Source organism: Sapajus apella, unplaced genomic scaffold (assembly GCF_009761245.1).
Source record: "Sapajus apella isolate SASKATOON/1434 unplaced genomic scaffold, GSC_monkey_1.0 scaffold19, whole genome shotgun sequence".
Taxonomy (NCBI): Eukaryota; Metazoa; Chordata; class Mammalia; order Primates; family Cebidae; genus Sapajus; species Sapajus apella.
Genome location: NW_022436959.1, coordinates 30,001,977 through 30,022,997, shown reverse-complemented (window position 1 = coordinate 30,022,997; position 21,021 = coordinate 30,001,977). Strand labels below are relative to the sequence as shown.

General features: G+C 35.5%; 1 protein-coding gene across 2 annotated transcripts in view; it reads left to right on the top strand.

Moving 5' to 3' along the window:
• C1GALT1 (core 1 synthase, glycoprotein-N-acetylgalactosamine 3-beta-galactosyltransferase 1) overlaps positions 1–21,021 on the top strand; it is a 52,531-nt gene that overhangs the window by 7,537 nt on the left and 23,973 nt on the right. The gene's annotated exons all lie outside the window — the stretch shown is intronic.

The following is a 21,021-nucleotide window of genomic DNA, read 5'->3' as shown; positions in this document are numbered from 1 at the left end:
ACTACAAAATACATGTGGAATGTTATGTCTGGAAACCCCTTTATCTGAAGCTCTGCATTGCAAATTGAGGCTGCTTCTGTTTCATAATGATCCACCATCAGTGCAAGAGTGGGATGTTCCATTCTCACTTTATATAATTTCAAACAACATAGTTTTTAACAGTCTGATTGCAGAGAACAGTTTCTCAACACATTGTCTTTAGTATTAACAAATGCATTTTTTTAAACAGACTCAGTCTTTTCAGTCTAAATATCAAATTGTTTTCATTACTTTACCTTTTTTTAAGGTAATATATTTTTATAGGTAGTAAACTTTGTCTCTTCCTCTCCCCCAAGTTCCCCTTTTAAGAATTTTCCGGTTATACTCACCTGTTTTTCCAGATAACATTTAGAATAATTTTTGCCATATTATTTAATTTTTAAAAATCTTTTTATAACTTAAAATGGATCTGATGAGATTAATACACCTCTTCCCACAATGCCCCTTTTCAGAATTTCACAAGTTCACTCACATTTTTGTTGGTTCAAAGTTTGAGAATACTTTTTGCCAAGTTATATAATTTTTAAAAATCTTCCTGTGTTTTAGCTGGGATTACTTTACATACAGGTTAATTTGGAGGAAATCAACATTGTTATCCTTGATACTTTTTTTCAATTTTTTAAAATTGTGATAAAATACATATAAAGTTTACCATCATCATCATTTTTAAGTTTACAGATCAGTGGTATTAAGTACATTTATATTGTTGTGCAACCATCACTGCTGTCTATCTCCAGAACTCTTTATTTTGTAAAACTGAAGCTCTACATCCATTTAAACAATAGCTCTCCATTCTCACTTTTCCACAGGCCCTGGAAACCAAAATTCTATTCTATCGCTGATTTTCCTTACTTCAGAGTACTTCATATAAGTGGAATTGTGCATTCTTTGTCTCTTTGTGATTGGCTTATTTCATTTAGCAAAATGTCCTCAAGATTCATTCGTTTTGTAACATATGTCAGAATATCCTTACTTTTTAAGGCTGAATAATATTCCATTTTATGTAAATACCAATATTGTTTATTCATTCATCCTTCAGTCAACACTTGGTTTACTTCACATTTTAGCACTTGTGAATACTGCTACTGTGAACATGAGTGTACAAGTACCTTCTTGAAACTCTGCTCTCAAGGGATATATATCGAGAAGTAGAACTGCTGGATCATGTGATAATTCTATTTTTAATTTTTTGAGGAATTTTCATACTGTTTTCCACAGCAGCATTAACATTTTACTTTCATATCAACAGTATACAAGGGTTCCAATTTCTCCACGTTCCCTCCAACACTTGGTATTTTCTGATTTTTGGTGGTAGCCATTCTTATGGGTATAAGGCAGCATCACATTGTAGTTTTGATTTGTTTTGCTAATGATTAGAGATGTTGAGTATCTTCATGTGCTTACTGGCCATTCGTGTGTCTTCTTAGGAGAGATGTCTATTTGAGTCTTTTGCATGCTATTGAATCAGGTTGACTTTTTTTTTGGTTGAGTTTTAGGAATTTTCTATATATTTTGGATGCTAATCTCTTATCAGATACATGATTTGCAGATATTTTCACCCATTCTGTGGTTGTGTTTTTTACTGTTGATAGGGTCTTATGCACAAATTTAAAATTTTTTCATGAAATCTAATTTGCCAATATTTTCTTTCAATGACTCTGCCTTTGTTGTCACGTTCAAGAAATCATTGCCAAATATAATGTTATGAAGCTCTTTTGTTCAATGTTCTAAGAATTTTATAGTTTTAGGTCTTATATTTAGGTGTTTGATCCATTTTGAGTTTTTCTTTTTTTTTTTTTATTTCAATAGGTTTTTAGGGGAACAGGTAGTATTAGTTTACATGGATAGGCTTTTTGGTAGTGATTTTTGAAATTTGGGTGCACCACTCACCCAAGCAGCGTACACAGTACCCAATGTGTAGTCATTTATCCCTCACCCCCTTCCACCCTTTGCTTCGAGTTCCCAAAGTTCATTGCATCATTCTATGCCTTTGCATCCTTATAGCTTAGCTCCCACCCATAAGTGACAACATGCAATGTTTGGTTTTCCATTCCTGAGTTACTTTACTTAGAATAATGATCTCCAACTCCACCCACGTTGCTGTGAATGCCATTATTTCATTACTTTTTGTGGCTGAGTAGTATTCCATGGTGTGTGTCTATATTATACATACCACATTTTCTTTATTCACTTGTTAATTGATGGGCATTTGGGCTGATTGTATATTTTTGCAGTTACAAATTGTGTTGCTATAAATGTGTGTTCAAGTGCCTTTTTCATATAATGACTTCTTTTTCTCTGTGTAGATAGATACCCAGCAGTGGGATTGCTGGATTAAACGGTAGATCTACTTTTGGTTCCTTAAGGAAGCACCACACCATTTTCCATAGTGGTTATACTAATTCACATCCCCAGCAGCAGTGTAAAAGTGTTCCCTTTTTACCACATTGATGCCAAAAACTGTTATTTTTTGTTTTTTTTATTATGGCCATTCTTGCAGGAGTAAGTTGGTATCTCATTGTGGTTTTGATTTGCATTGCCCTGATAATTAGTTATGTTGAGCATTTTTTCATATGTTTGTAGGACATTTGTGTATTTTCTTTTGGGAATTGTCTATTCATGTCCTTAGCCCACTTTTTGATGGAATTGTTTGGTTTTTTTTCTTGCTGATTTGTTTGGGTTTTTTGATAGATTCTGGATATTAGACCTTTGTCAAATGCGTAGTTTATGAAGATTTTCACCCACTCTGCGGGTTGTCTGTTTACTGATTATTTCTTTTGCTGTGCAAAAGCTTTTTAGTTTAATTAAGTCTCATCTATTTCTCTTTGTTATTGTTGAATTTGCTTTTGAGTTCTTGGTCATGAAGTCTTTGCCTAAGCCAATGTCTAGAAGGGTTTTTCTGAGGTTATCTTCCAGAATGTTTATGATTTCTGGTCCAAAAAAATTTATGTCTTTGATCTAATCCTGAGTTCATTTTTGTATAAGATGAGAGATGAGGATCTAGTTTCAATCTCATATATGTGGCTTGCCAATTATCCCAGCACCATTTGTTGAATAGGGTGTCCTTTCTCCACTTTATGTTTTTGTTTGCTTTGTCAAAGAGCAGTTGGCTGTAGGTATTTGGCTTTATTTCTGGGTTCTCTATTCTGTTTCATTAGTCTTTATGCCTATTTTCATACCATTATCATGCTGTTTAGTTTAGTTTGAATTTGGGTAATGTGGTACATCCAGATTTGTGGGTTTTGGGGGTTTGTTTTGGTTTTGGTTTTTGCTTAGTCTTGGTTTGGCTATGTGTGTTCTTTTTTGGTTTCCTGTGAATTTTGGGATTGTGTTTACTAGTTCTGCAAAGAATGATGGTGATATTTTGATGGGAATTGTATTGAATCTGTAGATTGCTTTTGGCAGTATGGTCATTTTCTCAGTATTTCCTCTACCCATCCATGAGCATGGGATGTGTTTTCCATTTGTTTGTGTCATCTGTGATTCCTTCAGCAGTGTTTTGTAGTTTTTCTTGTAGAAGTCTTTTACTTCCTTAGGTGTATTCCTAAGTATTTTATTTTTTTGCTGCTATAGTCCAAGGGGTTGCGTTCTTGATCTGATTGTCAGCTTGGTCACTGTTGGTGTATAGCCATACTGCCAATTTGTGTACATTAATTTTGTATCCTGAAACTTTACTGAATTCTTTTGCCAGCTCTAGGAGCTTTTTGGATGAATCTTTAGAGTTTTCTTGGTATATGCAAACAGCAACAGTTTGACTTCCTCTTTACTGATTTGGATGCCCTTTATTTCCTTGTTTTGTCTGATCACTCTGGCTAGGACTTCCAGTACTATGTTGAATAGAAGTGGTGAGACTGGGCATCCTTGTCTTGTTCTAGTTCTCAGGGGAAATGCTTTCAACTTTTCCCCGTTCAGTATAATGTTAGCTGTGGGTTTGTCATAGATGGCTTTTATTACCTTAAGTCATGTCCCTTCTATGCCAATTTTACTGAGTGTTTTAATTATAAATGGATACTGGATTTTGTCACATGACTTTCCTGTGTCTGTTGAGATGATCATTTTTGTTTTTAATTGTTTATGTGGTCTATCACATTTATTGACTTGTATATGTTAAACCATCCCTGCATCCCTAGAATGAAACCCACTTGATAATGGTGTGTTATCTTTTTGGTAATGCTGTTGGATTTGGTTAGCTAATATTTTGTTGAGGATTTTTGCATCTGTGTTCATCAGGGATATTGGCCTGTAGTTCTCTTTTTTTGTTATGTACTTTACTGGTTTTGGTATTAGAGTGGTACTAGCTTCATAGAATGAATTAGTGAGGGTTTCCTCTTTCTCTGTATTGTGGGACAGTGTCAGTAGGATTGGTACCAATTCTTTTTTGGATGGTAGAATTCAGCTCTGAATCCATCTGGTCCAGGACTTTTTTTGTTGGCAGTTTTAATTACCATTTCAGTCTTGCTGCTTGTTGTTGGTCTGTTCAGAGTTTCTATTTCTTCCTGGTTTAATCTAGAAGGGTTGTATATTTTCAGGAATTTATCCATCTCCTCTAGGTTTTCCAGTTTGTGTGCATAAAGGTGGTTCAGTACAGTAGCCTTGAATGATCTTTTGTATTTCTGTGGTATCAGTTGCAATAGCTCCCATTTCCTTTCTAATTGAGGTTATTTGGATCTTCTCTCTTGGCTTGGTTAATCTCACTAATGTCTTATCAATTTTATCTTTTCAAAGAGCCAGCTTTGTCTTTCATTTATCTTTTGTGTTTTTTGTTTTTTTGTTTGTTTTAGTTTCATCTAGTTATGCTCTGACCTTTGTTGTTTTCTTTCTTCGGTTGGGTTTGGGTTTGGTTTGTTCTTGTTTCTCTAGTTCCTTGAGGTATAACCCGGTAGATTGTCTATTTGTGCTCTTTCAGGCTTTTTGATATAGGCATTCATTGCTGTGAACTTTCCTCTTAGCACCACTTTTGCTTTATCCCAGAAGTTTTGATAGGTTGTGTCACTTATCGTTCAGTTCAGAGGATTTTTAAATTTCCATCTTGGTTTCATTGTTGACTGATCATTCAGGAGTAGGTTATTTAATTTCCATGTATTTGTGTGGTTTTGAGGGTTCCTTTTGGAGTTGATTTCCAATTTTATTCCACTATAACATGAGAGAGTACTTGCTATAATTTTGATTTTCTTAAATTTGTTGAGACTTGTTTTGTGGCCTTTCGTGGTCTATCTCGGAGAAGGTTCCATGTGCTGATGAATAGAATGTATATTCTGTAGTTGTTGGTAGAGTGTCCTGTGAATATCTGTTAAGTCAGTTTGTTCTGGGGTATAGTTTAAGTCCATTATTTCTCTGTTGACTTTCTGTCTTGATGACTTGTGCCATCAGTGGAGTATTGAAGTCCCCCACTAATGTTGTGTTCCTATTTATCTCATTTCTAAAGTCTAGTAGTAATTGTTTTATAAATTAGGGAGCTCCAGTGTTAGGTGCATATATATTTAGGATTGTGATATTTTCCTGTTGAACAAGGCCTTTTGTCATGATACAGTGTCCCTCTTTGTCTTTTATAACTTGTTGCTTTAAAGTTTGTTTTGTCTGATACAAAAATAGCTCATTTTCGGCGTCCATTGGAATGAAATATCTCTTCCCACTGCTTTACCTTAAGTTTGTGTGAGTCCTTAGGTGAGTTTCTTGAAGGCAGCAGATACTTCAAGAAAGTGTCTGGTGAATTCTTGGTTGGTGAATTCTTATTCATTCTGTTATTCTGTATCTTTTAAGTGGAGTGTTTACACCATTTACATTCAGCCTTAATATTGAGAAGTAATGTACTTGTCTATTCATTGTGTTGTTTCCTGAATAACTCATTTTTTTTTTCATTGTGTTATTGTTTTATAGGTCCTGTGAGATTTATACCTTAAGGAGGTTCAATTTTGGCATATTTAAGGTTTTGTTTCAAGATTTAGAGCTCCTTTTAGCAGTTCTTGCTGGCTTGGTAGTGGTGAATTCTCTCAACATTTGTCTGAAAAAGACTCTATGTTTCCTTTATTTATGAATCTTAGTCACTAGATACAAATTCTTGGCTGATAGTTGTTTTGTCTAAGTAGGCTAAAGATAGGGCCCCAATTCCTTCTAAATTGTAGGGTTTCTGCTGAGAAATCTGCTGTTACTCTGATAGGTTTTCCTTTGTAGGTTACCTGATTCTTTTGCCTGACAGCTGTTAAGATTCTTTCTTTCGTCTTGACTTTAGGTAACCTGATGACTGTGTGCCTAGGTGATGGTCTTTTTGCAATGAATTTCCTAGTGTTCTTTGTGCTTGTTTTATTTGTATGTCTAGATCTCTAGCAAGGTCAGGAAAGTTTTCCTCAATGTGAGAGATAGGAAAGTTCTTCTTCAAAGTTTATACCCTAGACTACATTATAAGGAGTTACAATCTCTTGCTGTATGGCCATTATCCATTATTAACATAAACATATACCTGTAAAGTTTATTCTCTGTAGGTTTATTGCCGAGTTAAAAACAAGGAAACTGAGGCCAGCACAAGAAAATTAGATGCCAATTTATTCAGCTCCCAGGCGAGGTTCTGTGGTCCCACGGAGAGGGGACAGGGAAGTCGCGCTCGTCTCCTCTTAGGAGTGGGGTTTTATAGGGAGTGAAGGCGTTTGATTGGATTTGGAGAAGGATGATGTGGACGGGGTGAGCTGCTATTGGTAGGTAGGTGGGATTTCTGGTGAGTGGGCTGAGTGCAGAGGGGATTTCCAAGGCAGGCTAGGTGCCGAGTGCAGAGGGGATTTCCAAGGCGGAGCTAGATGATGGGCATATTCTGATAATGTAATTTTCAAGCAGGGAGGGAGATGGGCGTGTCCGAACTCCCAGCGAGGCAACCAGCCTTGCAATACCCATGTATATATATTCTCTAAATGAGCCACATCTTAAATCAGCTACCTTGACTTGCTCCGGCGTGTCTGAACCGAACTGGGCAAGCTCCAAACTCTGGTGCATGCTATTCCATATTTGGAAACCCTCCTAACCTTTTCCTGACTAGCTTCCTCTTTTTCCTAGTCTTCTTTTTTTCTTCTTTCCCCTTATCTATTCAGGAAATTTCCAAGTTTTTAGCAAATCAGGTCAAGCATAAAATATGAGGTCCCATTCTGGACAGTGGAATCTGGACACAGCAGTAGGGTGATTGTGTCAGGTTATGAAAGTTACAGATGTCCCTGTCTCCCTGTTTTAGGTGTGCTCTCATGGCAAGACTGCCGGCAAGTGGCACCCTTTCTGCAGGAAGTGAACTAGTCTTTCTGAGTGATCCATTGTCTCTGTGTGGATTTTTTCCAACGTTATTAACCTGTTTCCACCACTCAGTTATTCCCTCAAATATGTTTTCCAAACTTTTAGATTCTCTTCTTCCTTGGGAATACCTAGGTTAGGTCGTTTAACATAATCCCAAACTTCTTGTAGTCTTCGTTCTTTTTGTTTGTTTGTTTTATGCATGATTTTGTTCTTTGTCTTTGTCAAATTGGGTTAATTCAAAAGCTTTGTCTTTAAGCTCTGAAATTCTTTCTTCTACTTGTTTGATTCTGTTGCTGAGACTTTCCAGTGTATTTTGCATTTCTCTGAGTGTATCTTTTATTTCTAGAAATTGTGATTGTTTTTTATTTATGTCAGCCATTTCTCTGGAGGTTTTTCTGTTCATATCCTATAACCCCCTTTTTTTTTTTTAATTTTAAGTTGGTATTCACCTTTCTTTGGTGCCTTCTTGAGTAGCTTAATAACCTTTTGAATTCTTTTTCTGGAAATTTAGAGATTTCTTCTTAGTTTGGATCCATTGCTGGTGAGCTAGTGTGATCTTTTGGAGGTGTTAAGGAACTTTGTTTTGTCATAGTACCAGAATTGTTTTTCTGGTTATTTGGGTAGATTATGTCAGGGGGAAGATCTGGGGCTCAAGGGCTGTTATTCAGGTTAGTTTGTCCCACTGGATGCACCCGTGATATGGTACTCTCCCCCTTTCCCTAGAGATGTGGCTTCCTGAGAGCCGAGCTGTAGTGATTATTTCTCTTCTGGGTCTAGCCATTCAGCAGGCCTGCCAGGCTCAAGGCTGGTACTGGGAAGTGTCTGCAAAGAGTCCTGTGATGTGATCTGTCTTCAGGCTGATGGCATCTATCAGCCATGGATACCATCACCTGCTCTGGTGGAGGTAGCAGGGGAGTGAAGTGGACTCTGTGAGGGTCTTTGGTTATAGTTTCATTTAGTGTACTGTTTTTGTGTTGGTTGGCTTCCAGCCAGGAGGTGGCACTTTCAAGAGAGAATCAACTGTGATAGTATAAAGAGGATACAGGCTTGCCCTAGGGTTGGCAATAGAGGTATTTGGGTTTCTCAGGTGGTGGGTGGGGTCATAGAGCGCCCAGCAGATTATATCGTTTGTTTTAGACTACCAGGGTGGGTAGAGAAAGACCATCAGGTTGGGTCTGGGTTAGGCGTGTCTGAGCTGAGACTTCTCTTGGTTGGGGCATGCTGTGGCTACTGTAGAAGATGGGGGTGTGGTTCTTAGGCTAATGAAGTTATATTCTCCAGGGGATTATGGCTGTCTCTACTGTGTCATAAAGGTCATCAGAAAAGTGGAGGAAAGCCAGCAGTAACAGGCCTCACCCAGCTTCCACAAAGTCGGAAAGGCCAGTCCCATTCTCAAGGTGCCCCTTCCAGCAGTATAAAGCTTCCAGGAAGCTGTAGAGCAGGTATGAGAAGTTGCCCCAGACTATAACCCTCTCCCCTGAGAAAGTAAGCAGGGCTTTAAGGATTCCCACTTACCTACCTGCCAAGGTTTCTTTGTTGCTTTCAGCACTGCCTGTTCACCTCCTCCTGTGATTCTGTCTAGGAAACTTTGTGTTTGTTTAAAATTGTTACACAGTTCAGCTGGAAATTTCCTTATTCTTGTGGTCTTTTCCCAGTTCCACTGGCAGCCCTCCCCAAGGACCTCTGTGAGACAGTCAGGAATGGCTTCCCTGAGGACCGAGAGTGCCCACAGGGCCTTCCGCTTCTTCCTTTATCCTTATATTTCTCACAGCTCTCTAATCTCAGCTCCAGGTGAGGTCACATCCTTCTTTCGTCAACTGGTCCTTCAGTTTCCCCAGTGAGGATGTGTGTTCAGGGTGGACATTCCCTCTCACACATTGGGCACTCACAGTTTTCCAGCTTTCTCAGGGGACCAGCAGCAGTAAACCGCTTCCTTTGAAAGGTCTTTGGTTTTTCTAGGTTTTCCTGGTATGTTCCTGTGGTAGTTCTTGGAGCAAAAGTTCACAATGTGAGTCTCCACACACTGCTGCGTCTCTCTGAGTGGGAGCTGCAAGTTAATCCTTTTCACTATCTACCATTATTTTCCCATTTTGAGTCAGCTTTCGTGTATTGTGTTACATAAAAGTCCAACTTCATTCTTTTGCATGTGGATATCCAGTTTTCCCAGTACCACTTGTTAAAAAAAAAGACCACTGGCCTTTTCCCATTGAATGGTCTTGGCTCGCTTCCCAAAACTCCTTTGACCATAAAGTGAGATGCTTTTTTTTCTTCTGAATTTTTTATTTCATTGATCTTTATATCTGTTTTCATGCCAGTACCACACTTTGGACGAATGTAGCTTTGTAGTAAGTTTTGAAATCAATAAGTATGAATTCTCTAGTTTTGTTCCTCTTTTTCAGAATTGTTTTGGCTATTCAGGGTTCCTTAATTCTGAATTGTAAAATGGATTTTTCTATTTCTGCAGAAAACATTGTTGGGATTTCAGTAGGAACTGCATTGAATCTATAAATCAGTTTGGGTAGTATTGACATCTTAACAATATTAAGTTTCCAATTAATGAACATGTAGTGTCTTTCCATTTATTTATGTGTTCTTTAATTTCTTTCAGCGGTGTTTTGTAGTTTTTGTTGTACAGATTTTTCACTATCTTGGTTAATTCCTGAGGTTTCTTTTTTATGCTATTATAAATGGAATTATTACTTTAAAAAATTGTTCTCATTAGTGTATAAAAGTGTAACCAATTCTTATGTGTTGGTGTTGTATCCTGCTTTTTTGGCTGAATTGATTAATTAGTTTTAACAGGATTTTTTTGAATCTTTAGGATTTCCTGCATATAAGATCATATCATCTGTAAGAATATAGTTTTACTTTTTCTTTCCAATTTGGATGTCTTCTGTTTCATTTTCTTTCCTAATTGCTCTAACTTCCAGTACTATGTTGAATAGAAGTGGTGAAATCAGGCATTCTTGCCTTGTTCTGGATCTTAGAAGAAAAGCTTTTAGTCCTTTACCATTTGATCTTAGAGGAAAAGCATTTAGTCCTTTACCATTGTGTGTGATGTTCACTGTGGATTTCTCATATATGGCTTTTATTATGTTGAAGTAGTTTCTTTCATTTCCTAGTTTGTGGAGTGTTTTTATCATGATAGGATATTGAATTTTGTCAGATGATTTTTCTGCATCAATTGAGATGACCATGTAGCATTTTTTTTTCCTTAATTCTGTTAATGGGGTGTATTGCCTTGATTGATTTCCATATGTAAAACCATTCCAGGATAAATCCCACTTGGTCATGATGTATAATCTTATAATATGCTGCTGAATTCAGTTTGCTCATATTTTGTTGAGAACTTTTACATTACTGTTAATAATGGATATTGGTTTGTATTGTTTTTTTTTTTTCTCTCTCTCTCTCTCTAGGTTGCTCTCATTTCTTTTTCTAAAAAAATTTTTAATTGACAAAATCATTGTACATATTTATGGAGTACATAGTGATGTTGAAGTACATATATCAGGATAATTAGCATATATCCATCATCTCAAAGACTTACCATTTCTTTGTGTTAGGAACATTCAATATCCTCCTAGCTATTTGAAACTATATATTGTTGTTAATTATAGTCATCCTACAGTATTATAAAATACAATAATTCATTGCTCCAACAATTATCATTAGCTGTAATTTTGTGTCCTTTAACAGAGCTCTCCCTATGCCCCACTTTCCCTTCCCAGTTTCTAGTATCCTCTGTTGGTTTGTAGTTTTTTTGTAATTTCTTTGTCTGGCTTTGGTATAGGGTAATGCTGGCCTCACAGAATGAGTCAGGAAGTGTTCCCTCCTCATCTATTTTTTTTTTTGGAAAGGTTTTAGAAGGGTTGGTTTCAGTTCTTTTTCAGATGTTGGGTAGAATTCACCTGTGAAGCCATCATGTCCAGGGCTTTTCTTTCTTGGGAGATTTTTTATTATTGAATCAGTCTCCTTAGTAGTATAGGATTTTCAGATTTTCTGTTTGTGATTCTGTTTCAGTAAGTTTCGTGTTTCTGACAGTTTTTTCTCGTCTAGAGCATGCAGTTGTTGGCATTCAGTTGTTCATGGTATCCTCTTATAATCCTTTATATTTCTGTAAAACTGGTAGCAGTGCACTACTTTCATTTCTGATTTCAGTAATTTGAGTCTTTTCTCTTTTTCTTAGTGTAGCTAGAGATTTGTCAGTAGCTTTTTTCTTTTTGAAGAACCAACTTTTAGTTTCATTGATTTTTTCCATGTTGCTTTCCTATTTTCTATTTTGTTTCTCTCTGTTTTCTTCATTATTTTATTTCTTCTGCTAGCTTTAGGTTTAGTTTGTTCTTTTTCTAGTTTTGAAGTTGTAAAAACAGGTTATTGAATTGAGAATATTCTTTTTGTTTCATGTAAGAGTTAATAACTATAAATTTCTCCCTTAGCACTGCTTTATCTGTGTCTCATAAATTTCTATGTTGTGTTTTTCATTTTCTCTATTTTCTAATTACTCTTGTGATTTATTCTTTGCACCATTAGTTGTTTGATTTCCACACATTTGTGAATTTTCCATTTTCCTTCTTTTCTTGATTTCTGTTGTACTCAGAGAAGATACTTTGTATGATATCTGTCTTTTAAAATCTATTAAGACTTTATCTGTAGCCTAACATATGGTCTATCCTGGGAAATATCCCATGTGTACTTGAGAACAATATTTATTTGGTTATTTTTAGGCAGAACGTTCAGTCTGTGTCTGTTAGACCAAGGTGGTTTATTGTATTGTTCAGGTTCTCTATTCTCTGTAGTTCTGTTCATTATTAAGAGTGGGGAACTGAAGTCTCCAACTATTATTATGTAACTATTTCTCCTTATATTTCTTTCACGTTTGCTTCATATATCTCAATGATCTGTTATTAGGCATGTAAATGTTTGTATAGCTGACCCTTGAACAACACAGGGGTTGGGGTGATATCCCCTCACACAGTCAGAAATCTGCATATAACTTTTGACTTTTCCAAAATTTAACTATTAATAGACTACTATTGGAAGTCTTACTGATAACATAAGCAGTTGATTAACACATATTTTATATGTATTGTATACTGTGTTCTTAGGATAACATAAACTACAGAAAATAATGTGTTAAGAAAGTTATCAAGGAGAGAAAATTTACAGTTCATTACATGGAAGTAGATCATCATATACCCCTTCATTCTTGTCCTCTTCACATTGGATTGAGGAAAAGGAAGGACTGGTCTTGATGTCTCCTGGGTTGCAGAGGTAAAAGAAGATACACATATAAATGGACCTACACAGTTCAGACCCATGTTGTTCAAGGGTCAACTATAATTGTTATATCTTTTGCTGTTTTGAATCTTTTATTAATATTATAATTTTTTTTGTCTTTCATAACGTTTTTTGACTTAAAGTCAATTTTGTCTGATATTGGTATGGCACTTCTGTTCTCTTGGTTCTTGTATGAATGGAATATCTTTTTTCCATGCCTTCAGTTTTACCCTGATTGTGTATTTGGGTCTAAAGTGAGTCTTTTGTAGACAGCATGTAGTTAGATGATGTTTATCCATTCTGCCAATCTCTTTTGATTAGAGTTTAACCATTTACATTTAAAATCATAAGAACTTCTGTCATTTTGCTGTTTTTTTCTATGTGCTTTATGGCTTTTTTTTTTTTTACCTGAATTTCCTGCATTACTGTCTCATTTGTGTATGTGTGTATTCTATAAGCTATTTTCTTTGATACCATGATGATCACACTTAATAATTATAATATGCTGTTTATACCATGTTAATTTCAGTAACATACAAAAATTATGTTTTTTTACAATTCCATCACCACTTCCTGTTGATGTTGCATAATTACATCTTTGTACATAGTGTGTCAAAAAATATAAACTAGTTTTTTAATGTGTTAGTCTCTTATGTAGAAAACAAAATGTGGAGTTACAAACTAAAGTTAACACTAGCTTTTATAATTGCCTGTATATTTACTGTCACTGCAGTTTTTATTTTTTCATATAGCTTCAAGTTATTATCTAGTATTCTTTTGTTTTATCCTGCAGAATTCTGCTCTGCAGAGCAGGTCTATTGGTAATGAACACTCTCAGCTTTTTACTTGAGAATGCTTTATTTGAGAATGTCTCAGCTTTTCTTTTAAAGGACAGTTTTTCTATATATAGGATTCATGGTTGACAATTTTTTTGTTTTAGTATCTTAAATATATTGGCTTACTGCCTTCTGTCCTCCAAGGTGTCTGATGAAAAGTCTGATAATTTTATTGAGGACTGCTTATGTGTAATGAATTACTTCTTTATTTCAGCTTTCAGGATTTTCTCTTTGCCTTTTAGTGGTTTCATTGTAATGTGTTTTGCTATCAGTCTCTTTGATGTCATTCGACTTGTGGAGTCTTTTTCAGCTTCTTAGATGTTTATATTCATGTCTTTTATTAAATTGGGATTTTCAACCATTGTTTCTTCAAACATTTTTTCTCTCTCCATTACTTGAGACTATGACAATGTGTGTGTGTAGGCCTACTTGATGGTTTCACAAGTCCCTTAGGACCACATTTCTTTAGTCTTTTTTCTTTCTTTTCCTAAGACTCAATAATTTCAGTTGTTCTCTCTCCAAGTTCATTGATTCTTTATTCTCCCTGTCCAAATCTGCCTTTGAGTCTCTCTAGTGGATTTTTAATTTAATTTATTGTACTTTTCAGCTTCAGAATTTTTGTGTGTATCTGTTTAGGTTTTCATCCTCTTACTCTCTTGCCTTCTGTTTAAAGAGATGAGGTCTTGCTTTATTGCCCAGACTGAACTTAAACTCCCGGGCTCAAGCAATCCTTCCATCTCAGCTTCCTGAGTATCTGGGACTGTAGTTGTGCACCACTGTGCCTGGCTCAGATTTTCCATGTCTTTATTCATATTTCCATTTTGTTCATACATCATTTTCTAAACTTGGTCCACATTTTCCTTTAGTTCTTGAGCATTTTTCAAAAAGTTGTTTTATGGTCTTTGTTTAATAGATCTACCATCAGGTTTTTCTCAGGGACAATTTGTTTATTTATTTTCTTTTGGTGGGTCATATTTTTCTGTTTCTTTGTATACCTTGTGATTTTTTTGTTGAAAACTAAATGCTTGAATTTAATGTGGTAACTCTGGAAATCAGGTGGTATCCCTTCCCCAGGGTTTGCTACCTTTTATTTTTTTAATTGTTGCAGTCTGCCTCTTTGCTAAAGATCAGTCTGAGATGTAAAATTAGGGTGTTTTCAGGTCTTTTCTGTGTCTCTGCCCTAAGCTAAATATGTGTACAATAGTCCCTCCTTATCCTTGGTTTCACTTAATTAAGTTTCAGTTATGGTCAACAGTGGTCCAAAAATATTAAATGGAAAACTTCAGAATAAACTTCAGGAATAAGCAATAAGTTTATTTCATTTCTGAGTAGCATGATGAAATCTTGTTCCAACCTGCTCAGGAATTACCCCTTTGTCCATCATATGCACATTGTATACAGTGCTCACCTGAGAGTCACTTAATAGCTGTCTTGATTATTGGGTTGACTGTCATGGTATTGCAGTGTTTGTATTCAGTTAACCTTTATTTTACGTAATGACCCCAGGGCATAAGAATAGTGATGCTGGCATAGCGTTGTAATTGTTTTTTTTTTTTTTTTTTAATTAATATCTTATTGTGCCTAATTTACACATCAAACTTTCTCATAGGTGTGTTTATTTAGGAAAAAACACAATATGTGTAAGTTTCAGTACTATCTGTGGATAAAGGGGGACTATATAGTGAATTTCTGTTTTCTCTTATATATGCAGTTGCTTTTGAATGCCTCAGTCTTTAATGTCTGGCTCCCAAAAAAAAGGAAAAGGACAAAAATGAAGAGTGCTGGGGAAAGCACCAGCCTTTAAGTCCCCTATAAGTTGCCTCAGCTAGAGGGAGAGGGGCTTCCATCAGTGGATAGAGGTACAACCACAATGGCTGTCAGCCCCTGCAACTATATCTTCGTGATCAGCAGTAGCAGTCAACAGAACACCCATTCCTGATATTTGGAGGATGGGGTCCTTATTGCCCACCCCAACTCCCACAGCTACATATGAGCTACTCTAGGAACACATGTACAGTTGCTATCTGAGGGACTGAGGTTGGGGTGGGTAGCTATTGCTTAGTAAATAACTGAAATTGACTGAAATCAGCCACAATTTGCCTTACTGTCCAGGACTTTTTCTTGAAGCTTGAAGCTTTCAGTATACTTTGAGAGTTTCAGAATAGCTGTATCAGCTAGATTCTACCAGCGTAAGTGTTCTCTGGATATACAGACTGATTCTTGGTGCTTTCTACTCTATCTTCCAGAAATCCTCTAACTTAATCATGGATTCTTCTTATCTCACAACATATCTTGTCTTTCCGTTTACTCAGTTTTATTTTAGATTTTTCATGGAATTATAGTTTTTTTAATGTAGAGTCTATACATTTCTAGTTTTGTTATTCTTTGTTACTTATAGCTTTTTTGTTTGTTATTGCAACGTGGTCTTCCATTATAAGTTGCTTATTACCTGTATATAAAAAGTGATTGACTTCATATATTTTATAAATGGCAGCCTTAAGTGAATTTACTGTTTTGTTTTTGGACAGCATTTTAGTTTTCTTTCCAAAGATGACCATTGTATCTGTAGTTAATGATGATTTTACCACCTCTTCTGAAATATTTGTACCATTATCTTCTTGTGCAGTTGGATTGGCTAGTGCTTCAAATATTAAATACAGTATTAATAACCTGCTCCCTTGTCTTAAATGGATACTTTCTGCTTATAAGTATAGAAATAGGAGCATGATGCAGAAAGAACAAAAAAGACAAGCTTTTCAAGAATAATCTACTTCCAGGTATGGATCATAGCCTTCTGAATCTTGTTAATGAGTAAGGGTCAGTTTACTCCTGGGAAAGGCAGATAGGATATTTGTTGAGAAGTTTTCAGTGTGATAAAGCAGTATAACTTTCTCCCAGCCTTGGACACCGTAAAATCTATTGAGGATGCAAAAAATATTTGTAAACTCTTGGAGCAGTAACAAAAAGCTGTTCTGACTTTTTATTTTCTGAACCTGAAATTGTAGAAATATTTTTAAAAATAGAATTCCAACTTGAGACTTATGCAACTTGATTTTAACTTGATTGTGAAGCATCTGTATAGTTCATGTTATACGTCCAGTTTATGCTTTGTATTTATAAAGTGTACTTTAAAGCTTCAAATGATGAGACCAGACTTGATTTCATAGTAAGCAAATTCTTTTTTTTTTTTTTTTTTTTCTTTTTTTAAGAGACATGGTCTTGCTACATCACCCAGGCTGGAGTGTAGTGGTCATTCACAAGTGATTCTCCTGCCTCAGCCTCCCAAGTAGCTGAGGCTACAGGTACATGCCGCCTGCACCTGGCCGTGGGTAAAATCTTAATGACTATGTGGACACATGCTTTATTCACTGTTAAATTATTTCATTTTTATTCGTTTTTGTTTAATAAGATAGAAACTTCTTTAAAAGCTTTGAGAACACTATCGAAAACTTCAGAGGTGCAGGCATGATTTGAAATACAACAGAAGCAATTTTTGTTTTTGTTTTTACTTATTTATTTAAAGAAGAATAATCTCACCCTGTTGCCCAGGCTGGAGTGCAGTCGTACAGTCATAGTTCATTGCAGCCTTGTACTGAGCTCAAGTGATCCTCCCACCTTGGCCTCCCAAAATTCTAGAATTACAGGCATGAGCCACCATGCCTGGCCTAGAAGCAATTTTGCTTCATAAATCAGGCAGCATAGGTATTGATTTGGAAAAATCATTTCAACTGTACCTCACCCCTCTACCCTTCAGAAAACTAGATGGCTTTTGCAAGCTAAGCAGTATGTTAGGTACTGGCGAGAGAAAGATAAATGAGCCATACCTGCCATTCAGGAGGAGCTTTACTGAGGAGTATATAATAAAGTTATAAATAAAGGAATAAGAAAACACTTGATGGGGTAGTATTATAGTTTGGCCATGGGAGTTAGGGAAGGGGAGCAGTGGAAAGTGCTATAACCAAGATAACCTTTAAAAGTTAGTTATGTGTCTGTGGAGTAGACAAAATCAGTTCAGGGACTGCAGTCAGAAAGACTAGAATAGTCAAAGTAATCTATATAAACGGCCATGGAAGACTTGGAGAAAGGCCCAGTGTAGGCTTAGGAATAGGGAATGTCAGAAATAAAATGTCAGGAAGGTAAACTAGAGCTAGACCCTATGTACCAAATTAAGCAGTTGGATTTAATTTTTTGTCATTGGAAAGTATTATATTTTTAAAACAAGACTGTTAGGTGAAGTCTCTATGGGGTTGTTGGCAGAGAGTAGTAAAAGTTACTGGTCCAAGGAAAAATGATAATATAATGGACAGAGAAAAGTGTCATCACAGAGTGGTTAAAATAGAGCAGCGTAGAGATATTAGATTTGGGGGTGGGGAATGAATAAGGTGAGCTGCTTTGCCTTCTCATTACAAGCTCTAGTTATTGTGTATTACACTAGCGTCTCGTAAAAAGAATCATAGCAACTCTGAGAGGTAAGATATTCCATTTCACCTTGTGAGAGTTTACAATCAGTACAGTTAGAAGATATGGTAGTACTATATCTTTGGCTCCTAGTATAATTTTTAACACTTGGAAAGGTCTTCAATTGGTAGCACCTTCCAAAGATTACATAAAACCTTGTAATTGGGTTTAAATCAAATTGATATAAATCTCAAACCGTGTTACTATTTTTAAAAAATGTTCCCACCAATTTCAGATTCAGACATCAAAAGGTAAGAATGCTTTTGTGTTTCTATTCTATGAGCACACAATATTTCCTTCATCCTCAATGTTTTCTATGATACACAAAGTTAGTGTTACACTACTTGATCATATCAAAATGAAGAGAGGGAGTTTTCTTGATACTCCTTAGTAGCTAACATTCAGACTGGGATTTCCAAACCTGGTTATACTTAAAGGGAGTTGAACCTGAATCAAGTGGAAAGAGCACTGAACTAAGGAAAAGCTTTGCTTCCCTGCTTTAAACATCATCTTTCATTGTACAGAGAATGGAGATTGAATATACCATGTTCCCATTTAAGTTCTAGTCATCCAGAAATGAGAGAACTCTCAAGCCTCTATCCTGTTTATTTCGTAATCCAGCAGGCTACCAGCCGCCATTCAATATTTTTGGAGGAAGAAAATTTTTGTCAAAAATAATGCAGCAATTCTCAGAGTACAGTCTGGGAAAAGAGGTCTCTCAGACCTTTTCAGGAGGTCCGTGAAGTCACAACTATACTAATATCAAGATGTTATTTGCATTTCTCTTACATTCTGTCACAAGTGTACAGTCAGGTTTCCTATAAGTTACATGATATATGACATTGCAACAAATTAAATGCAGAAGGAGATATGGAATTCCAGATCCAGCTGTTTTCTGTTAAGCCAGTTACTAAGATTTGTAGAAATTTAAAGCAGTGCCACTTTCTCATTTGAAAAGGAAACATAGTTATTTTTCATAAAGTACATTATTTGTGTTAACAAGTAGTGAGTTTAACATTACTGTTTTGAATAAGTAGTTTACGCACAGGCTTCTGGGGAATGAAAATACTCTATGATACTGTAACGACGGATACACATCATTGTACATTTGTCCAAACCCAGAGAATGTACAACACTAAAAGTGAACCCTCATGTAAACTGTAGACTTTGGGTAGTAATGGTGTGTCAGTGTAGGTTTATCTGTTGTAACAAATGTACCCTCTGGTGAGGAACGCTGATAGAGAAAGCTAGGCATATGTTGGGGCAGAGAGTATTAAGAAATCTCTGTTCTCCGTCCTCTCAGTTTTGTTGTGAATCTAAAACTATTCTTAAAAAAATAAAGCCTTAAATAATTTTCAGTTGATTTCTAATAAAAATATAATCAATAGATAAAACCTACATAATACCCATTTAGAGGGCCTCACTAATTAAGAGTTTAAAGGGATTCTAAGATTAATTTTTGAGAGCTGCTCAAGAAATATATATTCATTAAACTCAATTTAGAAAAATAATCTTAGTTGCCCCTCATTCTGTTGAAACTAGAAGCATTTTAAATATTTTGGTTTGTTTTCTTCTAGTCTTTTTTTAAAATCAGTTTTTTAAAGCACATAATTGGAATAACATTGTATATAAAATTTTGTGTAGAATTGTATATAAAATCATATGTAAAATATTTGTGTTCACTTATGTTCTAATATGTTTTCATAATAAAAGGTGATCTTCTAAAATTTAAGTTGTATAATCTACTTAGTTGGTATAACTTAGTTTATATAATTTTACCTTGTATTGATTCCAATTCGGGGTTATAAATCTTTCATTTAGCACATACTTGGAAGTTTATTATGTACAGGTACTGTTCATGAATGCTTTTTATTTTTTATTAAGATTGTCTTAGGTTAAGAGTGGAGTGGCTGAGTAAAAAGAGGGGAGTATGCTAAAGAGAATCTTAACTTTTGAGTTTTTTTTATGGTAGCAGGCCATATAGCAAGCAATTAAAATTAATAGGAATTTATACAACTCTGTTAGCCAGCATAGGGTTGTGGAAAGATGATATGGTAAATTAAAGTACTTAGAAGAATATCCTTTCCAATGAGTAATTACTCAGTGTTACCTGTTTTTATTTGCTATATTATATTTTAGATTTGACTGTTCTTTTTAATTTGTAATTCAAATATACAGGTGACCAATTCTGAATCTTCTCCCAGTCTGCAGACCTGTATCTCCAACAGCTTGTTCAGCGTTTATACATCAGTGTTCTACTGGTGCTTTAAAATACGACATATGCTGAGTATTGATCTAAACAAAAACTGTCATGTCTTTAAAGCATCTGTATTCTTCCTTCACATTTGTTGGATAGTTTGGGTATAAAATTTTAGGTTGAAAATTATTTTTCCTCAGAATTTCAAAGGAGTTTCTCCGCTGCTTTTTAGCTTTCAATGTTGTGCAAAAGTCCAGAACCACTTATTTTCTGGTTTCTTGTATGTGACCTTTTGTTCCTCTCTGAAAGTTTGCGGGATGGCTTCTTTGACCCACGCATTCTGAGATTTCACGATAATATGTCTTTATGAGTCTGTTTTTATTTACCATGCTGGGTATCATTGGATCCTTTCAGTGTGAAAATGTCTTTGAAATGTTAAGTTAATGATTTCCTCTTCTCTTATCTGGACATCTAAACTGATCTTTAGTTATCATAATTTTTTTCTTGTTTTCCATCACCTTGTCTTTCTTGTCTTTTAACTTTGCTTACTTTTGGGGCGATTTCTTTATCTGATTTACATCTGTTCTATTTGAAGCTTTCCATTTTTCTCATATTTTAATTTTTAGGAGTCTTGTCTTCTGATTTTTAAAAACTAGTATCTTGTTCTTCATGAATGCAATGGCATGGCATCTTTTCTCTCTCAGGATATTAATGGTGGTATTTTGTTTAAGTTTTCATCTTGTTGCATAATCTCTACCAAGTTGATTTAAATGTGACTTTGTCTTTTTCTTTCTTATCAGAGCACTCCTTACAATGTCTGGTGATTCTTAATTGGTGTTGATAATTCAGAGTAGCTAATAAAAACTAATTGAAATATCTATACAAGTTGTTGGGACTAATCACCCCTGGTTTTTGTAGTTTGATCCATCCAACTGGAGTGAT